Here is a 20,869-nt window from a genome sequence, read left to right as displayed (position 1 = left end):
AGAAGCCTGTGTGTGAGCACAGGTCACTCTCCACAACCCCCTCCCGGGAGCCTGTGCAGCCCGCCACTGCCAGGGTCCCATGATCCAGGGACAACTTCCCCGGGAGAACTCACGGCCGCCTCAGGCTGGTGCGACCGTCATGCCGGCCTGAGCCGCCGCAGGCTGACCCCCGCACTACGTGCCCCTCCCTTCCCCCCCCCAGCCTGAGTGAGCCAGAGACCCCGAATCAGCCGCTCCTTTAACGAAGAACAGACGCCTTCCGGCGACCTACACGCAGAGGCAGGGCCAAATCTGAAGCTGAACCCTGGGAGCTGTGCGAACAGAGAAGAGAAAGGGAGATTTCTCCCAGCAGCCTCAGGAGCAGCGGATTAAATTTCCACAATCAAATTGATGTTCCCTGCATCTCAGGAATATCTGAATAGACAAGGAATCATCCCAAATTGCGGCAGTGGACTTTGGGAGCAACTGTAGACTTGGGGTTTGCTTTCTGCATCTAATTTGCTCCTGGCTTTATGTTTATCTTAGTTTAGTATTTAGAGTTTATTATCATTGGTAGATTTGTTTATTGATTTGGTTGCTCTCTTCCTCCTTTTTTTTATATACAGATATATATATATTTTCCTTTTTCTCTTTTTGTGAGTGTGTATGTGTATGCTTCTTTGTGTGATTTTGTCTGTATAACTTTGCTTTTATCATTTGTCCAAGGGTTCTCTCGGTCCTTTTTTTTTTTTTAGTATAATTTTTAGCACATGTTATCATTGGTAGATTTGTTTTTTGGTTTGGTTGCTCTCTTTATTTTTTTTCTCTCTTTTTTCTTTTTTTCTCCCTTTTCTTCTGAGCCGTGTGGCAGACAGGGTATCGGTGGTCTGGCTGGGTCTCAGGCCTGTGCCTCTGAGGTGGCAGAGCCGAATTCAGGACATTGGTCCACCAGAGACCTCCCAGCTCCACGTAATATCAAACAGTGAAAGCTCTCCCAGAGATCTCCATCTCAGCACTAAGATCCAGCTCCACTCAAATACCAGCAAGCTAGAGTGCTGGACACCCTATGCCAAACAACTAACAAGACAGGAACACAACCCCACGCATTAGCAGAGAGGCTGCCTAAAATCATAATAAGGTCACATACACCCCAAAACAAACCACCGGACGTGGTCCTGCCCACCAGAAAGACAAGTTCCAGCCTCATCCACCAGAACACAGGCACTAGTCCCCTCCACAAGGAAGCCTACACAACCCACTGAACCAACCTTACCCACTGGGGGCAGACACCAAAAACCACGGGAACTACGAACCTGCAGGCTGTGAAAAGGAGACCCCAAACACAGTAAGTTAAGCAAAATGAGAAGACAGAGAAACACACAGCAGATGAAGGGGCAAGGTAAAAACCCACCAGACCAAACAAATGAAGAGGAAATAGGCAGTCTACCTGAAAAAGAATTCAGAATAATGATAGTGAACATGATCCAAAATCTTGGAAAAAGAATGGAGAAAATACAAGAAACGTTTAACAAGCACCTAGAAGAACTAAAGAGCAAACAAATGATGATGAACAACACAATGAATGAAATTTAAAATTCTGTAGAAGGAATCAATAGCAGAATAACTGAGGCAGAAGAATGGATAAGTGACCTGGAAGATAAAATAATGGAAATAACTACTGCAGAGCAGAATAAAGAAAAAAGAATGAAAAGAATTGAGGACAGTCTCAAAGACCTCTGGGACAACATTAAACGCAACAACATTTGAATTATAGGGGTCACAGATAATTGAAACTTTCCAAATATTACAAATTTTAATTTATAATAAATTTCCTTTCGAAAGTATCTTGAAATCCTTTTATTTTATTTTGTAATAGAAAAGGATGAAAGGAAAATAATATTTCGGAGTGGATATAATGAGAGCTACTACTAAGATTATCTACCATCGAAAGGAGAGAATTGCATCTAAGTATTGTATTTTGGATGTTTTATTTGCCTCTAGATTTCGAAACACAATAATGTCATTTGATTTTACCTAACTTCCATTGAATCGAAATGATATTTTTGTTAAAACGCACTCTAGAGACAATACAATAGTTCTCAGAAATGTAAAATGATTCCTTTTCTTTGTGCCTAGGTGCCTGTAACAAGATTCAATCTGCAGTTTACCCATCTTTTTAATAGTAGAGACTTTGGGGAGTGAATGAAAATAACTGTGAACCTAGTGAAAGAAAAATTGGACAGGAGGTATTGAGCAATCATGCTTTATTTATTCAGTTAGCAATTCCCTTTACCAAAAATTCTCTAGACAAATGAGAGGAATTAGAATGGTTATCTAGCACATTTTCTTTGAATTTCTTTTCAACTATGCTTGGCATTCAGCAGTGATGTGTCACAAAGGTACATCGATGGCTCCACATCCTTAGTGTTCTAAGAACAGGGTAAGGAGCATGCAATGCAATAAATGACTCCAAAGTTACGTGTTAAATTTTCATCTCTATCAGAATCTTTGGGTGTTTCCATTATCAGAAATATTATTCTTTGTTAGGGGGAGAAAACGAATTCAGTGTATCTTTTCTGAAGGTGAAGAGAAGTATTAATGTTTCCTTAAATGCAGACTCTCTGTAATCATACCTATTTAAATCAGCCTCACTGAGTACAGCAATGTCAGCATGTTATCTTGTAAAGAAGGATAAAATTATGCATCCTACTTGCTGAATTATTAATCGTGTTTAATTTCTCCAGCATTCACTTTTGATTCTAGGGTCATAAGCAGAAATGCATTTGCTGATTCACAGGAACAAAATTGGAAGAATTAGCCAACACTTTCCAGTATCTATAGTCAACCATTGTCCTACTCTAAGAGCCTATTTCAAACCAAGTATATTATTCAGAAAAACTTTCGGGAATGAAAAAGTTATCCTTGAGTTTTTAATGCAGAGTGATAAAGAAGAATTGGTGTTTTGAGGACACCAAAGAAGCGGAGCAAAATCCTTTCAAGTGCAAACAATCACAGTTTACAGATATACCTGCCACTCCAGAGTTCACCAGAAAGGGTAATCAGAATTTTATAGTGGATTTCAATGTATACACTTAAAATGACTATTAGGGTGTTTTGTCAAGGTGGCCACAGGCAATCCTTTCATTTCTGGCACTGGAGTTGGTTTACGTAAAGCAATAAAAGAATAAGATGACTTGGAAAAAAAAAAAAGCAAATAAGCCAACACATCAACAAACAATATAACTGTCTCTTGAAAATGTAGTTTTCCATAAAAATCTTAGGTTGCATGATTTTGTTTAACCTCTCTATTCCTGCAAGTGTATATGCAAAATGGTTCTTCTGTTTAAAAAGAGTAAAATCTGATTAATTTCAGTCAAAAGCGGGAAGGGGATATTGTAACCTACAGGGGCTCGAGTCTAAAGAAGGAACAGTCAGGACTTGGAGAAGTTGGGTATTGGGGTAGCTTTGACGATCTCAACAGGAGCGACCAGAGACCACCCTGTAGACTCCTAGCATGAGAATATTCAACTTCAGTCTCCTGTGCCCTTCGGTATTCTTGTTCAAATTCACATTATTGAGAGAGAACCCATAGCCCTCACTTGGGATGTGAGTATGTCCCAGTGGTAAGCTTGGGGGGGGGGGGTGAAGAGTGGTTGGGGGAATGGGGAAGAGAGCGGAGAGAGAAATGACAGGGATGTGCAGTATACCAGAGTGGCATGCCCACCAGCTCACATGGAAGGAAGCAGGGCTGCTTCTCCAATGAAAGGAGAAAGCTTTCTCTAGCAGAGGGATGGAAATATTGGCTGGACCCTGCTCCCCATCAAAAATGTAAGTAAACTGGGCTTCCCTGGTGGCGCAGTGGTTGAGAGTCCGCCTGCCGATGCAGGGGACACGGGTTCGTGCCCCGGTCCGGGAAGATCCCACATGCCGCAGAGCGGCTAGGCCCGTGAGCCATGGCCGCTGAGCCTGCGCGTCCGGAGCATGTGCTCCGCAACGGGAGAGGCCACAACAGTGAGAGGCCCACGTACTGAAGGAAAAAAAAAAAAAAAAAAGGCTACAGTGGGTAAAAGAGCTTAGGATGGTTTCTCCCCTGGATGATACATAAACAGATCGCCAAATCTTCCGTAAAAACAGGTCTTTTTAATAATAGCAAACTACTCGTTCATTACTTCTTCTAATTTTTATTCATTGCTACTGTTAGGATTACAGGAACAATTATGCTTGGAATTGAGGTTGTATCTGCAACAAAGATCATTTTGGAGAAAAACAGCATATTTGAACTTGGAAATATCTGCTTATTTTGTAAACCACTGTTTAGGAAGCAGTTAGTGTATTTGGTCTATATTAAATATTTTGCTGATAATCAATTAAGTCCAAATCATATTCACATTACACCTCCTATGGATGTGGTATGGTAATCAAGATATTTTGATTACCTTGAAGGAATTTAGAATATAGCAAAAGAAACAGAGTTAAAACATAGAATATCTCATGTAACATTGGTCTTATGATAGGGGTATGCATAAATATTTCGTAGTCACTCTAATGCTAGAAATGGCCAATCTTAAACATAAAATATAATACTTTAATGTTAAAATTCAAGTCCTTTGCATGACATACAAGATTCTCTCTCATCTGGTCCATAATGACATTTCCAATGACTTCCTCTCTTTTCCATTTATAACGCAGGAATATGTGTAATTTCTAAAGATGGACTATGTTCTTTTATGCCTCCATTCATGCCTATTTGGTTGTTTATGTGTTTATCTGTCTGTTTCCTGGTTAGACTGTGAGACCCTTGCACGGTGGCTTAATAGACCCTCATAACCCCAGCACCTGCCACAGAGCCAGGCATGTAATTGCCATCCATAAAGATTTATGAAATTAAACTGAGTTAATTGATTTATTCTCCATGAGATCTTGCAAGTAAAAATCATTGCTCATTGCTCTGCTCAGGGCTCTCACAATATTTTATCCTTCCTATCATTTTATTCTTTTTTCTCTTTATCATGGAAACGGTAGAGGACAAGATTGATGTCATTTTTCTTCTTTCACCAGCTCCTTGCACAGTGCTCACCACCTACTGGGGTCAAATATATTAATTGAATTAATTATAAGTAGACTAGGCTGATCAAACACCTTACCCAGGAATCTCAATAGATGGCATCTTAGTTATTTTTCCTAACTGCCATTTTTTTAGTGCTCCCAAAACTTCAGACACTATATCTGATGCCATCTAATGTAAAATCTTATGTAAAGGATCGTTAAGATCTATCCTAGTGAGAAAAGCAGCAAAAGTTAAAATAGCAAAAGTTAAAAGTTAAAACAGCAAAAGTTAAAATAGAGGCTCAAATAATAAAATAAAGATATGTAACAAGTGTTAGAAAAAGCAACTCTTAACCAAGTTATTTTCTCAGGAATGCACTCCTCAAGATTTTACTTTGTAGAACTTACTTGTTGTCCCGAAGACAATTTCAAGCATAAATATTGGCAAATAAACGCCATCCCCACATTCCTCCCTTCAGTCCAACATCCTCATCTCATGAGGGTATAAGTTATATTAGAAATAAATTTTAAAATATACGTTATACTAAAAAAATTAAAAATATATAAAATGGATGTTATGCTAGAAGTAAATATGTTTAATCTAATTTTTAAGAGTTTCATAAAGTGAAATTAGAAGCCAAAATATTCAAACACAAAAAGCCCAAATCTAATCATGTCTGATTCTAATCTCATCTCATCTAATCGTTGATTTAGGTTACTATAGAGCCAGAGTCTTCCCTGGTCTTGAATAAAGAGATGGGGACTGGATGCCAAGGATAAGAGAGTAGGGAGGGCCAGGCTGGACTGACTGCGGGATGGAGGAGAGCAAGGCAAACTGGGAGACAGAGAGGCAAAGAAATACATTACTTTTATTCTTTGTTACAGAAAATAGCTTTTGCTTTGAAGAAGTTGCTGCATATTTTCTGCCCCTGGCTGCCCCTATTTTCGATCACCCCACTCACCACAAAATTTATAAACATCTAAGCAGAAACAGTGAACAGAAACATTAGAATGTTACCTCTTACTTTCCACATTTTTTTTTTTAATCAAAAACACATGGAGTGGAATTAGCTAGCTTTTAGTGGTAGGCTTTTTGAAAGGTGGTTTTTATCTACCACTTAATTGACATAAAATCTTTGAAACTCTGCTGATGGGTGTGCACTCCAATATCCCCCCTCCCCTCCAGTTCTAACCTTGGCACTTTACTTGGGTGATTGTCAAACCTAGGAACGGCAAAGAATATCCAGGCCTTCCTTTTTGAAACAGACTTGATAATAGCAAGCCAAGGGTCTACCTTATTTTTGCTGTGGTTGTTATTTGTCTGTTTGCTTGGTTGGTTTTTATTTATCTACGTTGTTTTATCTAGTATCTGACAGTATAACAGGTACTTGAGCACAAAGACTTGTCTTTCCTCTGAGTAGCTCACAAAACCCAGTGACAAAAAATACATTTTAAAACTCTATCTTCTTTCCTATTTGGAAAAATTTCAGGCTAAGCTACCGGGCTTTACAATGATTATATGGTGCTTTTCAACAAATTACTTGTGGTCTCCGTATTGAAGATATCATGATTAAATTAAGAAGGAAACATTTAGTATTCATCTGTTTTTCAGTGTGGAGGGAAAGATTCATTAGGTCATATCTATATCATCCGTTGAGCAATTTAGTAGGCAAGAAATATTTTGTTACAATTTCATTAATCATTCATTATCATCCACATTAGAATATCCACATAAGTTGAATGTTCAAAATAAACCATTCTGGACTGAAATCAAACCATATCCATCCGGTGGTACATTATGAAGCAAATTCTGCTTATATTCTTGTAGCAAAGCAAATTCAGCTGATCACAGCAGCATAACTTTAAAACCTACTGAATTTCACTGAAGCCTTTCTCAAATTCACTTTTGGGTCCAAACTAAGCAAGATAAATTATGTACCCAAAGGTGTTTTTCTGAGAAAATTATTAGGGAATGAAAAATAGAGGTTAGCTTGCCATGGCCTCAGTATCACTACTGTTGTCCCTTAAATTAGATTTTCACCGAGATCTGCTACTGCTATTCCGGCCTTGGCCTTGGTACACAATGTGCCACGGAACTGCAGACAGCAGCACAAGCAATTAGATCAGCTCATGTGGGTGTGTGATTCTGTTCTAAATTTGTTAAGTTTGGACTACACACAGTATTAAATAGTAGATCATAAGCTGATTCTAAATTTGATTTCTTTAATGTACTCTGTTTCATTTTATTTTACTTTTTCTTTCTTTATTTTTATCTTTTGGCTGCATTGGGTCTTCATTGCTGCGCATGGGCTTTCTCTAGTTGCGGCGAGCGGGATCTACTCTTTGTTGAGGTGCGCAGGCTTCTCATTGCAGTGGCTTCTCTAGTTGCGGAGCACAGGCTCTAGGCATGCAGGCTTCAGTAGTTGCAGCACCCGGGCTCAGTAGTTGCGGCACGTGGGCTCAGTAGTTGTGGCGCACAGGCTTCGTTGCTCTTTGGCATGTGGGATCTTCCCAGACCAGGGATCGAACCCATGTCCCCTACATTGGCAGGCAGATTCTTAACCACTTCACCACCAGGGAAGTCCCAATGTACTCTATTTCATTTTGATCTTGAGGCCTTAGTGCATCTGGGGAGTGGTTCTTGGGGGATTGGCAATTGGGCCAAGTAAGAATCGCCTGGGGAATTTTTAAAGCATATGAATACTCATACACCTGATTCAACCCTCCATTCCAATGCCCTAACTTTCTCCATCCCAGATGTGTGTAAGTTGAAAAAAGTTCGAATATTTTGGATACCCAGCACCGTCCAATATCACAAATTACAGAGATTCCTAGGCTGGGTTTATGCTGCCAAACTTGGAGCCGAAATAACCTGGAGTTTCTCACTCAGCAAAAATCACAAAAAAGGAAAATCTTTTTGCCCCCAACTATAGAAGAGAAAATCAAAGGGACAGGGGACACAGAGTCAGGATGGCTTGTGTCCCAGCAGTGAAGAGTCGCCCCTGTCCATAGCAGAATCCACACCTCTAAAGTCAGCCTAGAAACAGATGATGGTGTCAAGGGTGGAAGGTATCATCCTCTTCCCATGTATATCAATCTTGACTGTTCCCTGAAACTACGACCAAGAAAAACTAGCACAATAAATACTGCTATTTGCAAACTGTTGTTTTATGTTATTATATCATTGGATCCTTTTCTGCTTGAAAATGGGAAAAGTGTGAGCAGCTATGAAAATATTCTAGTGTCCTTGAGAGACCATTCACTAAAATAGAGAAGGACCTAGAAAATGCCTAGTCCTGTAATGCCTGTCTGAAACTCAGAGGTGATCACTGAGTTACCAGAATTTGGCACTTGCTTTTATGTATTAAACTTTATGAATTCATGATGGTGACTCTTTCACTGACACTTGGTATACCCGTGTCTTTTGGACCCAGTTTAGTAAAACTGTTAACATTTTCAACTTGAAATTAAATTACTTTTTGCCGTCTTCCTGGACATGAAAAGAAAGAAATCATTTACCTATTCCTTGAAGGCTGAACATGCGGCCGTGTTTATTTCTGTATCCCACACAGCATAGATAGTTTATAGATATTTTTGAACCAAAAGAACTGCTACATTTGAAGTCTTCATACATGTGTACATCAACACCCCCATTTGGTAACTAAAGATAAACACCTGAGTATAAGAAAGTAGGAGAAAGCCCAGCATTATATTCTTTTAAGATTAAAGTTGTGCTGTCCCTCATTCACTCAACAGTCTCTTATGTGCCAGTCTCAACAAAGTGCCAGGCTCTTTTAGGCACTGGGGATACACAGAGAATCTCACAGTTTAATGAAAGTAAAGAGAGAAAAGATTACCTAATCTAGTGCGTAGTTTTCAATCCTCTTATTTTTATTTATCTCACACATCCTTTAATAGAACATCTATTATTTGATTTTGTGAAACAAATATACTTTAGCAACTTGTTTGGGAGAAGATGTGATTAATTTTCTTTTTGTCCTCTGTTAGACTCCGGCAGATGTCTGGACTAGTGATCTCTGCCTGTTATGGGAGTTTGGTATGAATTTAGCAAGCAAGCTTTCCCTAATTATTACTGTGTCTCACACAGACCTGAGTCATTGAGTGGGTATCTGAGTATTTTGACTTCTCTGCTGTGAAATAATACTGTAAGGATTGGTCATCACAGGGTAGATTGACATCTTTAACAAGGAGAGAGTATGCGATTTGAAGTCACTTGTTGGAAAGGAGAGAATAGCTGTGCTTTGTAAGGAATGGCCTCATTAACAACTTTATGCTAAAGACCAAAGCTAGAATCCACTATTAAAGAGAAACCAAAGAGAAAAACAATCTTAAAAATATAACTCACTGGGCTTCCCTAGTGGCGCAGTGGTTGAGAGTCCGCCTGCCGATGCAGGGGACACGGGTTCATGCCCCGGTCCGGGAAGATCCCACGTGCCACGGAGCGGCTGGGCCCGTGAGCCGTGGCCACTGAACCTGCGAGTCCGGAGCCTGTGCTCCGCAACGGGAGAGGCCACAACAAGTGAGAGGCCCGCGTACCGCAAAAAAATTAAAAATATATATATATGTATATATATATACATATATATGTATATATATATAACCCACTAATTATTTTCCCAGGAAGCACTAACTGAATATAGTAAGGGCCATAACTCAGATTTATAACTCGGATTTTTTTCCTAGTTTATGGCACATATGTGCAATATCATACTAGGAATACTAAATAATACTTGATTGCCTGGAACATCTTTGATTAATTAAAGAACAAAAACTTCTCACAGTTGCTTTTCACAGACTTTAAGAAGTACCTAAAAGATTCTCAGGGGGAGCAGCAAAAGCACCTGAGGTAATGAACTGATATATAAATTATATATCTGGCATATAAAGTATAGTTTGCACTTATATATATATTATATATATATAATTATATATCTGGCATATAAATTATAGTTTATAGGGAAATCACAGTCAGAAACTCAGGTGGAATGATCTAGCACCATGCAGTGTTTGGCATGTGGGAAAAGAACAATAAGATGGAAGGAATGATATCATTGTATAAGAAAAGTCCATGGATACACCTCAGTGTTTGAGAAGCAAAACCACAACTTGATGAAAAAAGTTGAGATAGATATGCTCAAAATATCTGCAGGCTGGTTCCCAGATCCTCTGTACCATATGGGGATTAGGAAATCTGTTCTCACAGTGGCTTCAGGAAGAAAGGAAAGACCTACCCAAGGACACAGAACTGTTCTCTGGTGCTGTCCTAAACCTTCATAATTGGTTCTGTATTTTCATTTTCTGATATCATTTGCCCATCCTATCAGCCTGAAAATGTTTCAGGGCCCCTCCCAGCGATGTTTACAAACACTGTTAGGCTTGGTAGCTACTGCTGTCTCTTTTGAAAGACTTGTATATTCTTAGGTTTAAGGGACTTATGACTTTGGCTTTAGACCATTTGGTGAACAAATTACACCAGGATTGTAAAATGTGGTCAACATGAATAGTCACAGCTTGTCAATAGGGTCAAACCACATGGAACTAGAAATACTAATGTCACCGTTTGTTGTGGCTTTCTGACCTACAGACCAGTGAAATGACCTGGCCAAGTGTTTCCTTGTCCAATAATGCATCTCCATGTGGTAGAAGTCTTGAATTTTCCCCAGGCTCAGACTTTACTAGAATTCAAAGTATGCAGGCAATGTATTAATGCTCAATGTGTCCTGTAATGATTTTATCAATATTTTCCCATTATTTATTATGCCCTTATCTCACAATAATTTGAAAACAGGTTATAAAAGCCATTCTAGTTTGCAATATAATAAACTGAGGTACAGAAAATAGAAGTGCAAACTATAATTTATATGCCAGGCACCAAGCTTGACATTTAAATATATTTTATAGTTTAATATTCACAACAATCAAGAAAGTTAGGAATTATTATACCTACTTTCAAGGTGAAGAAACTCAATCCCCCAAAAAGACTATATAGCTAGCCCCAAGTAACAGAAATCACTCTTTGAGGTTATTAATAATTTTGGCCCAAATAAAATTACTCTATGCAATTCTGAGATTGTAACTTGGACAGTTACTGTTTTGTTTTTGTTTTTTTGCTGGTGGTATTAGTTTTGTTTGGCATCTACTTTATGCCTACATTTTTTAAGTATGTTTCACCAAAATTGTCTGACTCCAAAACTCCATGAAAGCCATCTGAGGAATAGATCAAGAATCAATTTGTTTTATAAAAATGCAATAGAAGTGTACTTCTTGGAGGAAGTCCAATATTTTGACATCACATTTGTAGGTTCAGGGACATTTCTAGGGTCTTAGAAATCTTAGGTTTTAAGGTCTACACCATTGGTAAGAGATACAGGAAAGAGTGAATCCAAAAAGGGAGCTAAAACTGAATGACACAAAATTGCTCACAGCCTGGGGACACAGTTTATTTATTCACACACATTTATTCAGTGTTACTGAATCCCCTGAGGAAGTTTCCATTTCCTCCTTTTCTCCTTCTAGGAACTTCTCTCTTGATCAGTGTAATTCCTTGACTGAATCCAGTTCTCTGCCTAGCCCATTTCTTCTTCCTGCTCTGTTAAAACAAGGAAGAAAAAAATCTACTATTCACATCCCTCTAGGATCATGGCAGTGGAGTTGGGTCTGTTCTCAGCAGACAATTAGAAGCAGGGCAAGTGGGCCTATGGATCAACCATTTAGATGATGACTCACTGCCCCCCAAGAAAGAATTTACCAAACCAATTTCCTAGGAATTATTTGCCTTTTGCCCTTTTGACTAGATGGGGTAAATCAATTTCAATGACATAATTTCAGTTAATCTTTCCTGCATAACTTGTTTTGTTGCATGGATGTGAATCTTACCAGGTCAACCCCCAAATGCTTCAGAAGTGCTTAGGCTGTCAAACCAAACTGAAATGATTTGCCCAGCCGGGGTTATACAGAGTCAGAGGCTAACCTTGGAATGAATTACCTCATTCCTAAACCAGGAATCTATCCTCTCTCACTGCCTTTTTTTTTTAAACTAATAAAATTGGTCTAGCTAATTACTGGATTAGAAAACCTAAGACTGTATGAAAACATCCCTGGTGGCCACAGAGGTTAAAGTGGGAAGAAGCAGGATGCATCTGTGTGCTGATTACCATTGAAGGACAAAAGTCTTCTTGAAAATCATGTTCTTCTCTAGCAACCAGCCCTTATGATGGATGTCCACCCATAGGGATTAAAAGGCTTCAGGGCTGCACAAATAACAATAATCAGATCAGGAATTGTTAAAAGCATAAGACAGATAAACCGAATGAGAAACCTTCAGAGGGAAGCAGATAAGCACTGCATCAGAGGGAAAAAGTCAGTGAGGCCATTCTACTCTAAAAGTTATATTTTTTCTTTTCAAGAGAGGAGGAAACACTGATTAGAAACAGAAAATTCGCATGCATTTGAAACAAAAATGAGTCCCATGGAATGCGTATCTTCCCAGTAGACTCCCGTCCCTGGGAGTCTGGGGTTCATTTTGCATCTAACCCTCTGTCATGGTAACCTCCCCTTATCTTTTTTAAAAAGTTGGGACCGGAAAATATACATCAGTCAGGTTATAAAGCAAATGACTGGTGACACATGAGCAAATTTAAAATGAGGGAAGACCCGAAACAGACTCAGATTCAAAGTTGGGCTGTGGAACAGCAACAGATAAAATGCTTATTTATTTAACGTTGCCTCACCCAGGTCAAAGCTCTGGCAGGGCTCCTCTTTTTTACCTCCTCAGAATCTTGATTGCTGAGGAAAAAAAATGAAATGATTCCCTGATGCAGATACACGTTGTATCTGCCTCGACATCAACACTTGCTTTTAATACTGCCCTGAGTGACTGACGCATCTCTTTAACAGCTTTATTGAGGTGTAATTTACATATCATAACATTTACCCATTTTAACTGGACAATTCAATGACGTTTGCTACGTTAGTAGAGTTGTGTAACCATCACCACAATATTTTCTCTTTGTCTACAGGCTTTTGCAGTTTGAATATAACTTGCCTAGGTGTGTTTTATTTGGTATGTATCCTCCTTGATGTTCTCTGACACTCCTGGATCTATGGTTCCCTGTCTGCCATTCATTTTGAGAAGTTCTTGGTGCCAGTATTTCTTCAAATATGTCTTCCACTCCCTTCTCTCCGTCTTCTGATATTCCAATTAGGTATAGTGTATGGTACTCCTTTTACACTTGCCCATGGTTCTTGCATGTTCTGCTCTGGTTTTGCTTTTTTTTTTTCTTCTCTTTGCATTTGGAAAGAAATGAAATTGGACCCTTACCTAGCACCATATACAAAAACTAACTCAAAATAGATCAAAGACCTAAATGTAAGAGCTAGAACTATAGAACTCTTAGAAGGAAAATAAATAGGGCAAAAGCTTCATGACATTGGATTTGGCCATGCCTTCTTGGATATGGTGCCAAAGGCACAGGCAACAGAAGAAAAAATAGACAAATTGAACTTCATTAAAATTAAAATTTTTATTTTTAATAAAAATAAAAGACATTATCAACAGAATAAAAAGTCAACCCACTTACTTTTTGGGAGAACATATTTGAAAATCAGATATCTGGTAAGGGGTTAATATCCAGAATTTATAGAAAATTCCTAAAACTCAACAACTAAAACCAAACAGCCCAATTCAAAATGGGCAAAGGACCTGAAGAGACACTTCTCCAAAGAAGACATCCAAATGGCCAATAAGTACATGAAAATATGCTCAACATCACTAATAATCAGGGAAATGCAAATCAAAACTACAATAAGATATCACCTCACATCCATTAGATGGCTGCTATCATAAAAACGAAAAACAGCAAGTGTGGATGAAGATGTGGAATAATTGGAAACTTTGTGCACTACTGGTGGAAATGTAAAATGGTGCAGCCACTTTGGAAAATGTGGCAGTTCCTCAAAAAATTAAAAGTAGAACTACCATGTGGTCCAGTAATCCCTCTTCTAGGTAAACACCCAAATGAATTGAAAGCAAGATCTCAAAGAGATATTGTTACACCCATTTTCAAAGCAGCATTATTCACAATAGCTAAAACATGAACACAGCCCAGGTGTCCATTGACACTTGACTGAATGAACAAAATGTAGTAAATAATACATTAGAATATTATTCAATCTTTAAAAAGAAAGAAATTTTGACATATGCTACCACATGGATGAAACTTCAGGTTATTAGGCTTTGTGAAATAAGCCAGTGACAAAATGACAAATACTTTGTAATTTCAATTACGTGAGACACATAGAGTAGTAAAAATCATAGACAGAGAGCATAATGGTGGTTGTCAGGGGCTGGAGAGAGTGGGGAATGGAGAGTTATTGCTTAATCAATGTGGAGTTTCAGTTTCACAAAACTGAGTTCTCTATATGGATGGTGGTGATGGTTGTCCAGCATTATGAATATATTTAATACACGGAACCATACTTAAAAATAGTTAAGATGGTAAATTTTATGTCATGTATATTTTAGTACAATAGAAAAAACAACAAAAAAAGAAAAGAGCAACTAGAATACTACGTGATTAAAAACTAACCAGTACTCTTTTTATAACTGCTGGAACTATGAACTGAAATAGCCTCTTTGGAAAGAAAGCTGGCATTATCTAGTTAGGTTGAAAAATGTTTATATCCTATGGTCCCCAAATTCCATTTTTAAGTATATGCCCTAGGGGAAATCTTGCATTTGTGCAATAAAAGGCATACTCTAGATTTTCCAAAACAGTAGAGATTGTGATAATAAAAAAGTAAAAAAATCCAAATGCCTATCATCTGTAGAACGGATAAATTGTTGTATATATTCTATGATGGAATATTACACAAAAGTGATAACTGAATTACACCTATGCAAAGCAAAACCAAAAATTAATAATCAAAGTTGATAAGATACTAAAGCTTATGTGGAAAAACACTAAGAGAGAAAAACTATAAGGAAAACCACCTCTACCAGATATTGAAATAAAAAGATTCTATAATTATACGTTCAGCAAACTTCTACTGCACACTCTGCTCTCTGCTAAAGCGTCTATAATTAAACCATTATGGTACTGGTGCATGACTAGACAGAACAGTGGAATAAAATATATAGCCCTGAAATAGAATCAAATACGTATAAAAATTCAGCATGTGATAAAGGTGGCATTTCAAATCACTGGGACAAGATTGACTTTAAAATAAATGGTGCCAAGATAACTGTTTAGCAACTTGGAAAAAGATACAAGTAGATCTATATCTCACCCCATACACAAAAATAAACTCCAAATGGTTTAGGTACTTACATATAAAAAATTAAATCTTACAAACACAAGAATAAAACATGGGTAAATGAATCTTTAACTTCAGAGTAGATGAAGACTTTCTAATTATGACTCAAAATACAGATGCAATAAAAGAAAAGATTAAGTTTGACCACATAAAAATTGAAAATTCATGTTGCACAAAATACCAAAAATAAAGTCAAAAGACAACTGAACAACTAGGAGAAATATATGTGACAAAGGACTTTCAATATATGTGACAGACAAAGGACTAAATTCTTAATTTATAAAGAATTCAAAAATTGAGGGGGACAAAGAATCAAGTCTTCATAGAAAATTCTGAAAGGACATAATAAACAATTCAAACAAAAAAGGAAATAAAATAGTCCTGAAACATATGGGAAAATATTTAAATTAAATCATAATGAGTTATGCAAATTAACACTAAATGCAATGTAAGATCCTGGATTAGAATCTGGAACAGAAAAGAGCATTGCTGGGAAAAAATGGTGAGATCTGAAAAGGTCTGTAGTTCATATATTTTTCCAACGTTAGTTTCCTGGGTTTGATAATTGAACTATGCAAGATGGTAACTTTAGGGGAAGCTGCATGAAGATTATACTACACAGGAACTCTCTGTAGTGACTTTGTAACATTTCAGTGAGTCTAAAATCATTTCTAAATTAAAAGTTTTAAAAAACTATATATTTAGGGTCACATCATTTTGGGGAACACTGTTAAAAATCATGAGGGAATGATAAGTATAAAATATAGGCTAGTGGTAACATCTGAGGGTGACAGATGGGAAATGGATTGGGGAGGGACACTCAGGGGACTTCAGCCATAATTTTGAAATTATTGTTCTCTGAATGGGCATGAATACATGAGTATTTCTTGTAACAGGATTGTACATTTTATATATTTGATACTTCTTTTGAATTACTGAAATATATTTAATACATGCCAATATGTGAGATTCTAGCAGAAACAGAGTTTGCATTAGAAAAAGGCTTTGTAGCAACTTGAAGTTTCATTGCATTAAATTAGAAGACTCCTAAAAAGGCCTTTCGAAGTTGAGATTCTAGCAGAAACAGAGTTTGCATTAGAAAAAGCTTTGTAAAAACTTGAAGTTGCATTGCATTAAATTAGAAGACTCCTAAAAAGGCCTTTCGACGTTACGACTTAAAGTGTTAGGTTTGCTTACTCCTCCATCTGTAGGTCCCTAATGTGAGCTGGCTTGCTTTTGAATATAGTAAAATCTTGGCAATCATGCAGTTTAGTTCTGAGCTCGGTATCAGTGGAGAAAGGGAAACAGTTGGAATATTTGCCTTTGGATACAATTTTAAGAAGAGCAAATGGAAGAGACTACTTACTGGCACATACTGAGAAAAATCCCCCTTCAGTGTGTCTCAAGATACCCAATTAAGATAAAATTAAATCATGCAAATATTGATCCAGCTAAATTTGCCAGGGGTAGGTCTTATTATCAGTCAAGTTTCTTTATATCAAATAGCAAAGAACTGTAGAAAAGCCAGAAATGTTTTATATAGTTTTTAAATCAGGGGAAATGTAACAGTGGAGAAGAACACACTTCATTTCACTTTTATGACTTGCATTGGTTATCGACTTGTAGTTTTGCTTATTATGACCGATTACGTGTAAAATACCAGTTTTTCCCAGGTGTTTAGCACTATCATGGGTAGTACTTTACCCTCAAGGAGTTGGCAATTTTATTTGAATAAGGTACACACAATTTAGATAATTTGCACAGAGCTAAGTGCATAAAATGGAAGGCAGAGTATCGGTGAGACCTACAATGGCACATGTGCTCTGTGCGTCCTTAGAAAATCTCTATTAGAGATTTTATTGATCAAAGTCATTGGTGTTACTTTCATCACTTATGGTAATCACTCTTTTGCGGAACTTCATCCAATTGTTGTAGGAAAAGATGTACTTAATTCCACAAGAGTGTTTGAATGAATGAGCATCAATTTCCTTAGTAAGATTTTTCTTTAAGGGTATAGTCTCCAAAAACAAAAATCTACCTTAAAAATTTTGCAATAGAGCAAACTCAAAAAATAAAAAGCACTTCATAAGAAAGGTACAGACAATTAGTCCTGAATTTGCTTAATATTGTCTTCACTGTTTATATCATTATACCAAGTTGTTGACCATAATCTAATGGGTGTGTCTGGTAAGGAAAGTGGCTGATTTATTTCGAGTCTACCAAATTTTACAAGTCTGTGTGAGTACAGACCACATCAAAGCATTCACCTTTGGAGGGCACGTTTACTGTGATGCTGACCCTTGACCAAAACACTTCGCATTTCCTCTTTTGGAATTGCTTTCTCAGAGCTCACAACGTATTCCGGGAAATCCTCAGTAGAGAAGCTTAAACCTTTGACAATGGATTCGATTTTTGAAAAGAAAGTTATGTGGAGTCCAGTATGGTTAATAAAATAGGTGATGAATCTGGCTAGTAGGATTCAGGGAGGAAAATGAGACATGATGACGAATGATGGTGATCGCTCCACGAGACATTTGAATGGATTTTGCACAAATGGCACCTTCATCAAAATGAGCACATAAACTTCCAACGCATCTATTTTGCAGAACAGTATTCATTTTTTGTTGCATTAGTTATGGTATTGACATTTAAACAAACAGCATTTCATAATTCCCTACAGTGGGGACTTCCCTGGTGGTCCAGTGGTAAAGAATCCGTCTTACAATGCAGGGGATGTGGGTTTGATCCCTAGTCAGGGAACTAAGATCCCACATGCCATGGGGCAACTAAGTCCGCATGCCATAACTGCTGAGCTCGAGTGCTTCAACTAGAGAGCCCACGTGCCGCAAAACTGCAGAGCCCACGTGCTCTGGAGCCCACGCGCCACAAGTAGAGAAGAGAAAACCCACGCTCCACAACTAGGGAGGAGCCCGTGTGCCGCAACGAAGAGCCCACATGCCACTGCAACAGCAACTAAAGATCCCGCATGCCTCAACGAAGGTGACGTGTGCTGCAACTAAGACCTGACACAGCCAAAAATGAATAAAATAAATAAATCTTAAAAAAAAATTCCTTATAGTGCAACATTGGGGCCTGGTTAGGGTTTGCTGTCTGGTTTTGGAGGAGACTTGCACGCATCTCTGACAAAACTATTCTGTTTCTGCGAGGTTAGGGCTCTTCCCTACAAGCCACTTCAGCACTGTCGCCACCATGAACCACTGCCTTGGGTTCCCATCTCTTCTTCTAGACCAGGTGGAGCACAGAAGATTGAAGCAACGTTTTCTTTCTTCACAGAGCTTGCAGCCTAAACTAAAGGAAACCAGAAATCAAGACTGTTTCAGAGATGGGGTAGATGACAATGAAAGCCGCAGGTCACCCATCGCCCCAACCTACCAGTTTGTTGAAATTTGATTAAAATAAAATGGAAAACATGTTCACTGAAGGAAGACGTACAGCTGAGAGACATGTGGGGTTGGAATAAGGGATATTTTCACTCACAGAAGCTAATTGTACGCACACAGACCTCAATTTCTATCCAGAATCAGTTAGCAGAAGGTTTTCCTCTTCTGTTCTGACCACAACTTTCTTCTGTAATTTGAAGCTGTCTTCCCCCTACCAGAATCCTCCCAATCCAACCTGGCTGTCCTCCCAGGGCCCCTCTCGGAGCTCAGGGCAACTGATAGCTCGAGTTAGTTGGTCATACCCTGACTTTGCTGCTGCTTCTCTCCTGAACTCTTTTCTAAAAGATCAGGCCAGGGTCTTTCCTTTAGATTTTCATATTTCTTCCTCATTACTTTTCAGGCAGTAACGAAAGAGGTGAAGTGCAGGAGCTTGAATCCCAGCCTAAGACCTTAAATAGCCTTTTGATCTACCTCACAGAAGTGTTATGAGGACTGAATGAGTTTGTGCACTAAAGCATGGCCAGAATAGGCTCTCAATGAATGTTAGTTATTATTATTTTTATTAACGCCTTATTTTCACTGTGCTCAGCAAATACAACCTCTGTGGGCCGCCTCTGTACTCCCCCCTCACTACAAGCATTCAAGGATTCAAGGTCCCACCCTCTTCGGCTTGTGAGGAGGAGGGAAAAGGAATGCCTGTTACCTTCCAAGACTTTTATCTGGAACAGCCTTTATCTCTTTCTCTGTGGGGATTTTCCCCAGGCTCTTTTGTCCTCTGTTTGAGAGCTTATTTTTCCTCCCTTTTGTGTTACATTTGCTTCTGTGGGGGGTGGGGTGGGGGTAGAGTTGCCCTATTTACGAGTAGCCATCACCATGGTAACTTGGTATTTTGATACAGGCATGAAACAATTCTGAAGGAAAAAGAAGTCCCTTATTTTTCAACTCTGGCATGCAGATGTATGGGAATCAAAATCCTTGCCCAACATTCTATAGCTGGTTCAAATGTCAAAGCAAAGAAACAAGTTTTGTTGATATTTTAAATAACTATTGAGCAACCCCAGCACGCTATCAATTGAGCAGAACATTCTCACAATTAATTTCTGCCTCCTAGGCACTGACGCTTGCAGGCAACATGGCATATACTTTGGTGAATTCATTCTCTGAATGAAAAAATTGGTACCCATAGTCAGACAAAGAATTGTTGTGTTCACTCAAATTGCAAAGGCGTTGAAGGCATTGAAAAGGCAGTAAAAGATGTCATTTGGAGTTTCTAGGGTATTTTCATTGTTTATTGAGAGGGAACAAGACAGAAAATTTGAAAATCAGCCTGTTCTTAATAATCAGAGGAACATGGTTGCTGTATAGATAACTTACACACTGTATGTGGAACCAGGAACCGGCTGGTTTTGATTACTAAATGTCTACTGTGTTCAAGGCTTCCTACTATGAGCTGCTAACATTGGTGAGTGAACAGTCACTCCTGCCTTTGACACTCTTCATTTGGTGAGGAAACAAATACTTACAATACAATGTGATGTCTCTGTAAAGATAGCTACAGTACACTATCAGAGAAGAGAAGAAAAGAAGACCCCATAGAGATGAATTTTGAACTCTATTGTTAAGGGCGGCCAGCAGAAGACATTAGAAGAAATAGACTCTACCTAAATACTGGTGACACTACTGTATAGTATCTCTCTAGAATATGAACTGCTTTTATTCCCTCTGGCAAACAAGGGCAAACACAATCCCAACCTTGGCGTAATCCAATCACCTAGTTGTTCCTAGGTCCAGGCTTGCAGACAGACCCTGTGTGAATTCCCATGCTGAATTATTTCCAGTCTGCCCAATGTACCATCTTTTTTCTCACCATTGCTTATTTTGTTCCATCTGTCTGAAATCTCCTATCTCCTCCTCTTTCAACCCTACATGCTTGCTTTCTCTTACCAACTTTTGTTGACCTTCAGGCCTTAGCTTTGATGTTTCTTCCTTGGGATAACCACGGCTAATGCCCGGAGTGTGCTCGTCCTCCTATTTGCCACTGCAGTATTCTCCACTTCCCCTTATACTGGTACTTTGTGATTGCCTGTTTTCTGGTCTGACTCATTCAA

Source organism: Pseudorca crassidens, chromosome 12 (genome assembly GCF_039906515.1).
Source record: "Pseudorca crassidens isolate mPseCra1 chromosome 12, mPseCra1.hap1, whole genome shotgun sequence".
NCBI classification, from domain to species: Eukaryota; Metazoa; Chordata; class Mammalia; order Artiodactyla; family Delphinidae; genus Pseudorca; species Pseudorca crassidens.
The sequence above is the reverse complement of the archived record's forward strand: the minus strand, read 5'-3'. Positions refer to the sequence as shown.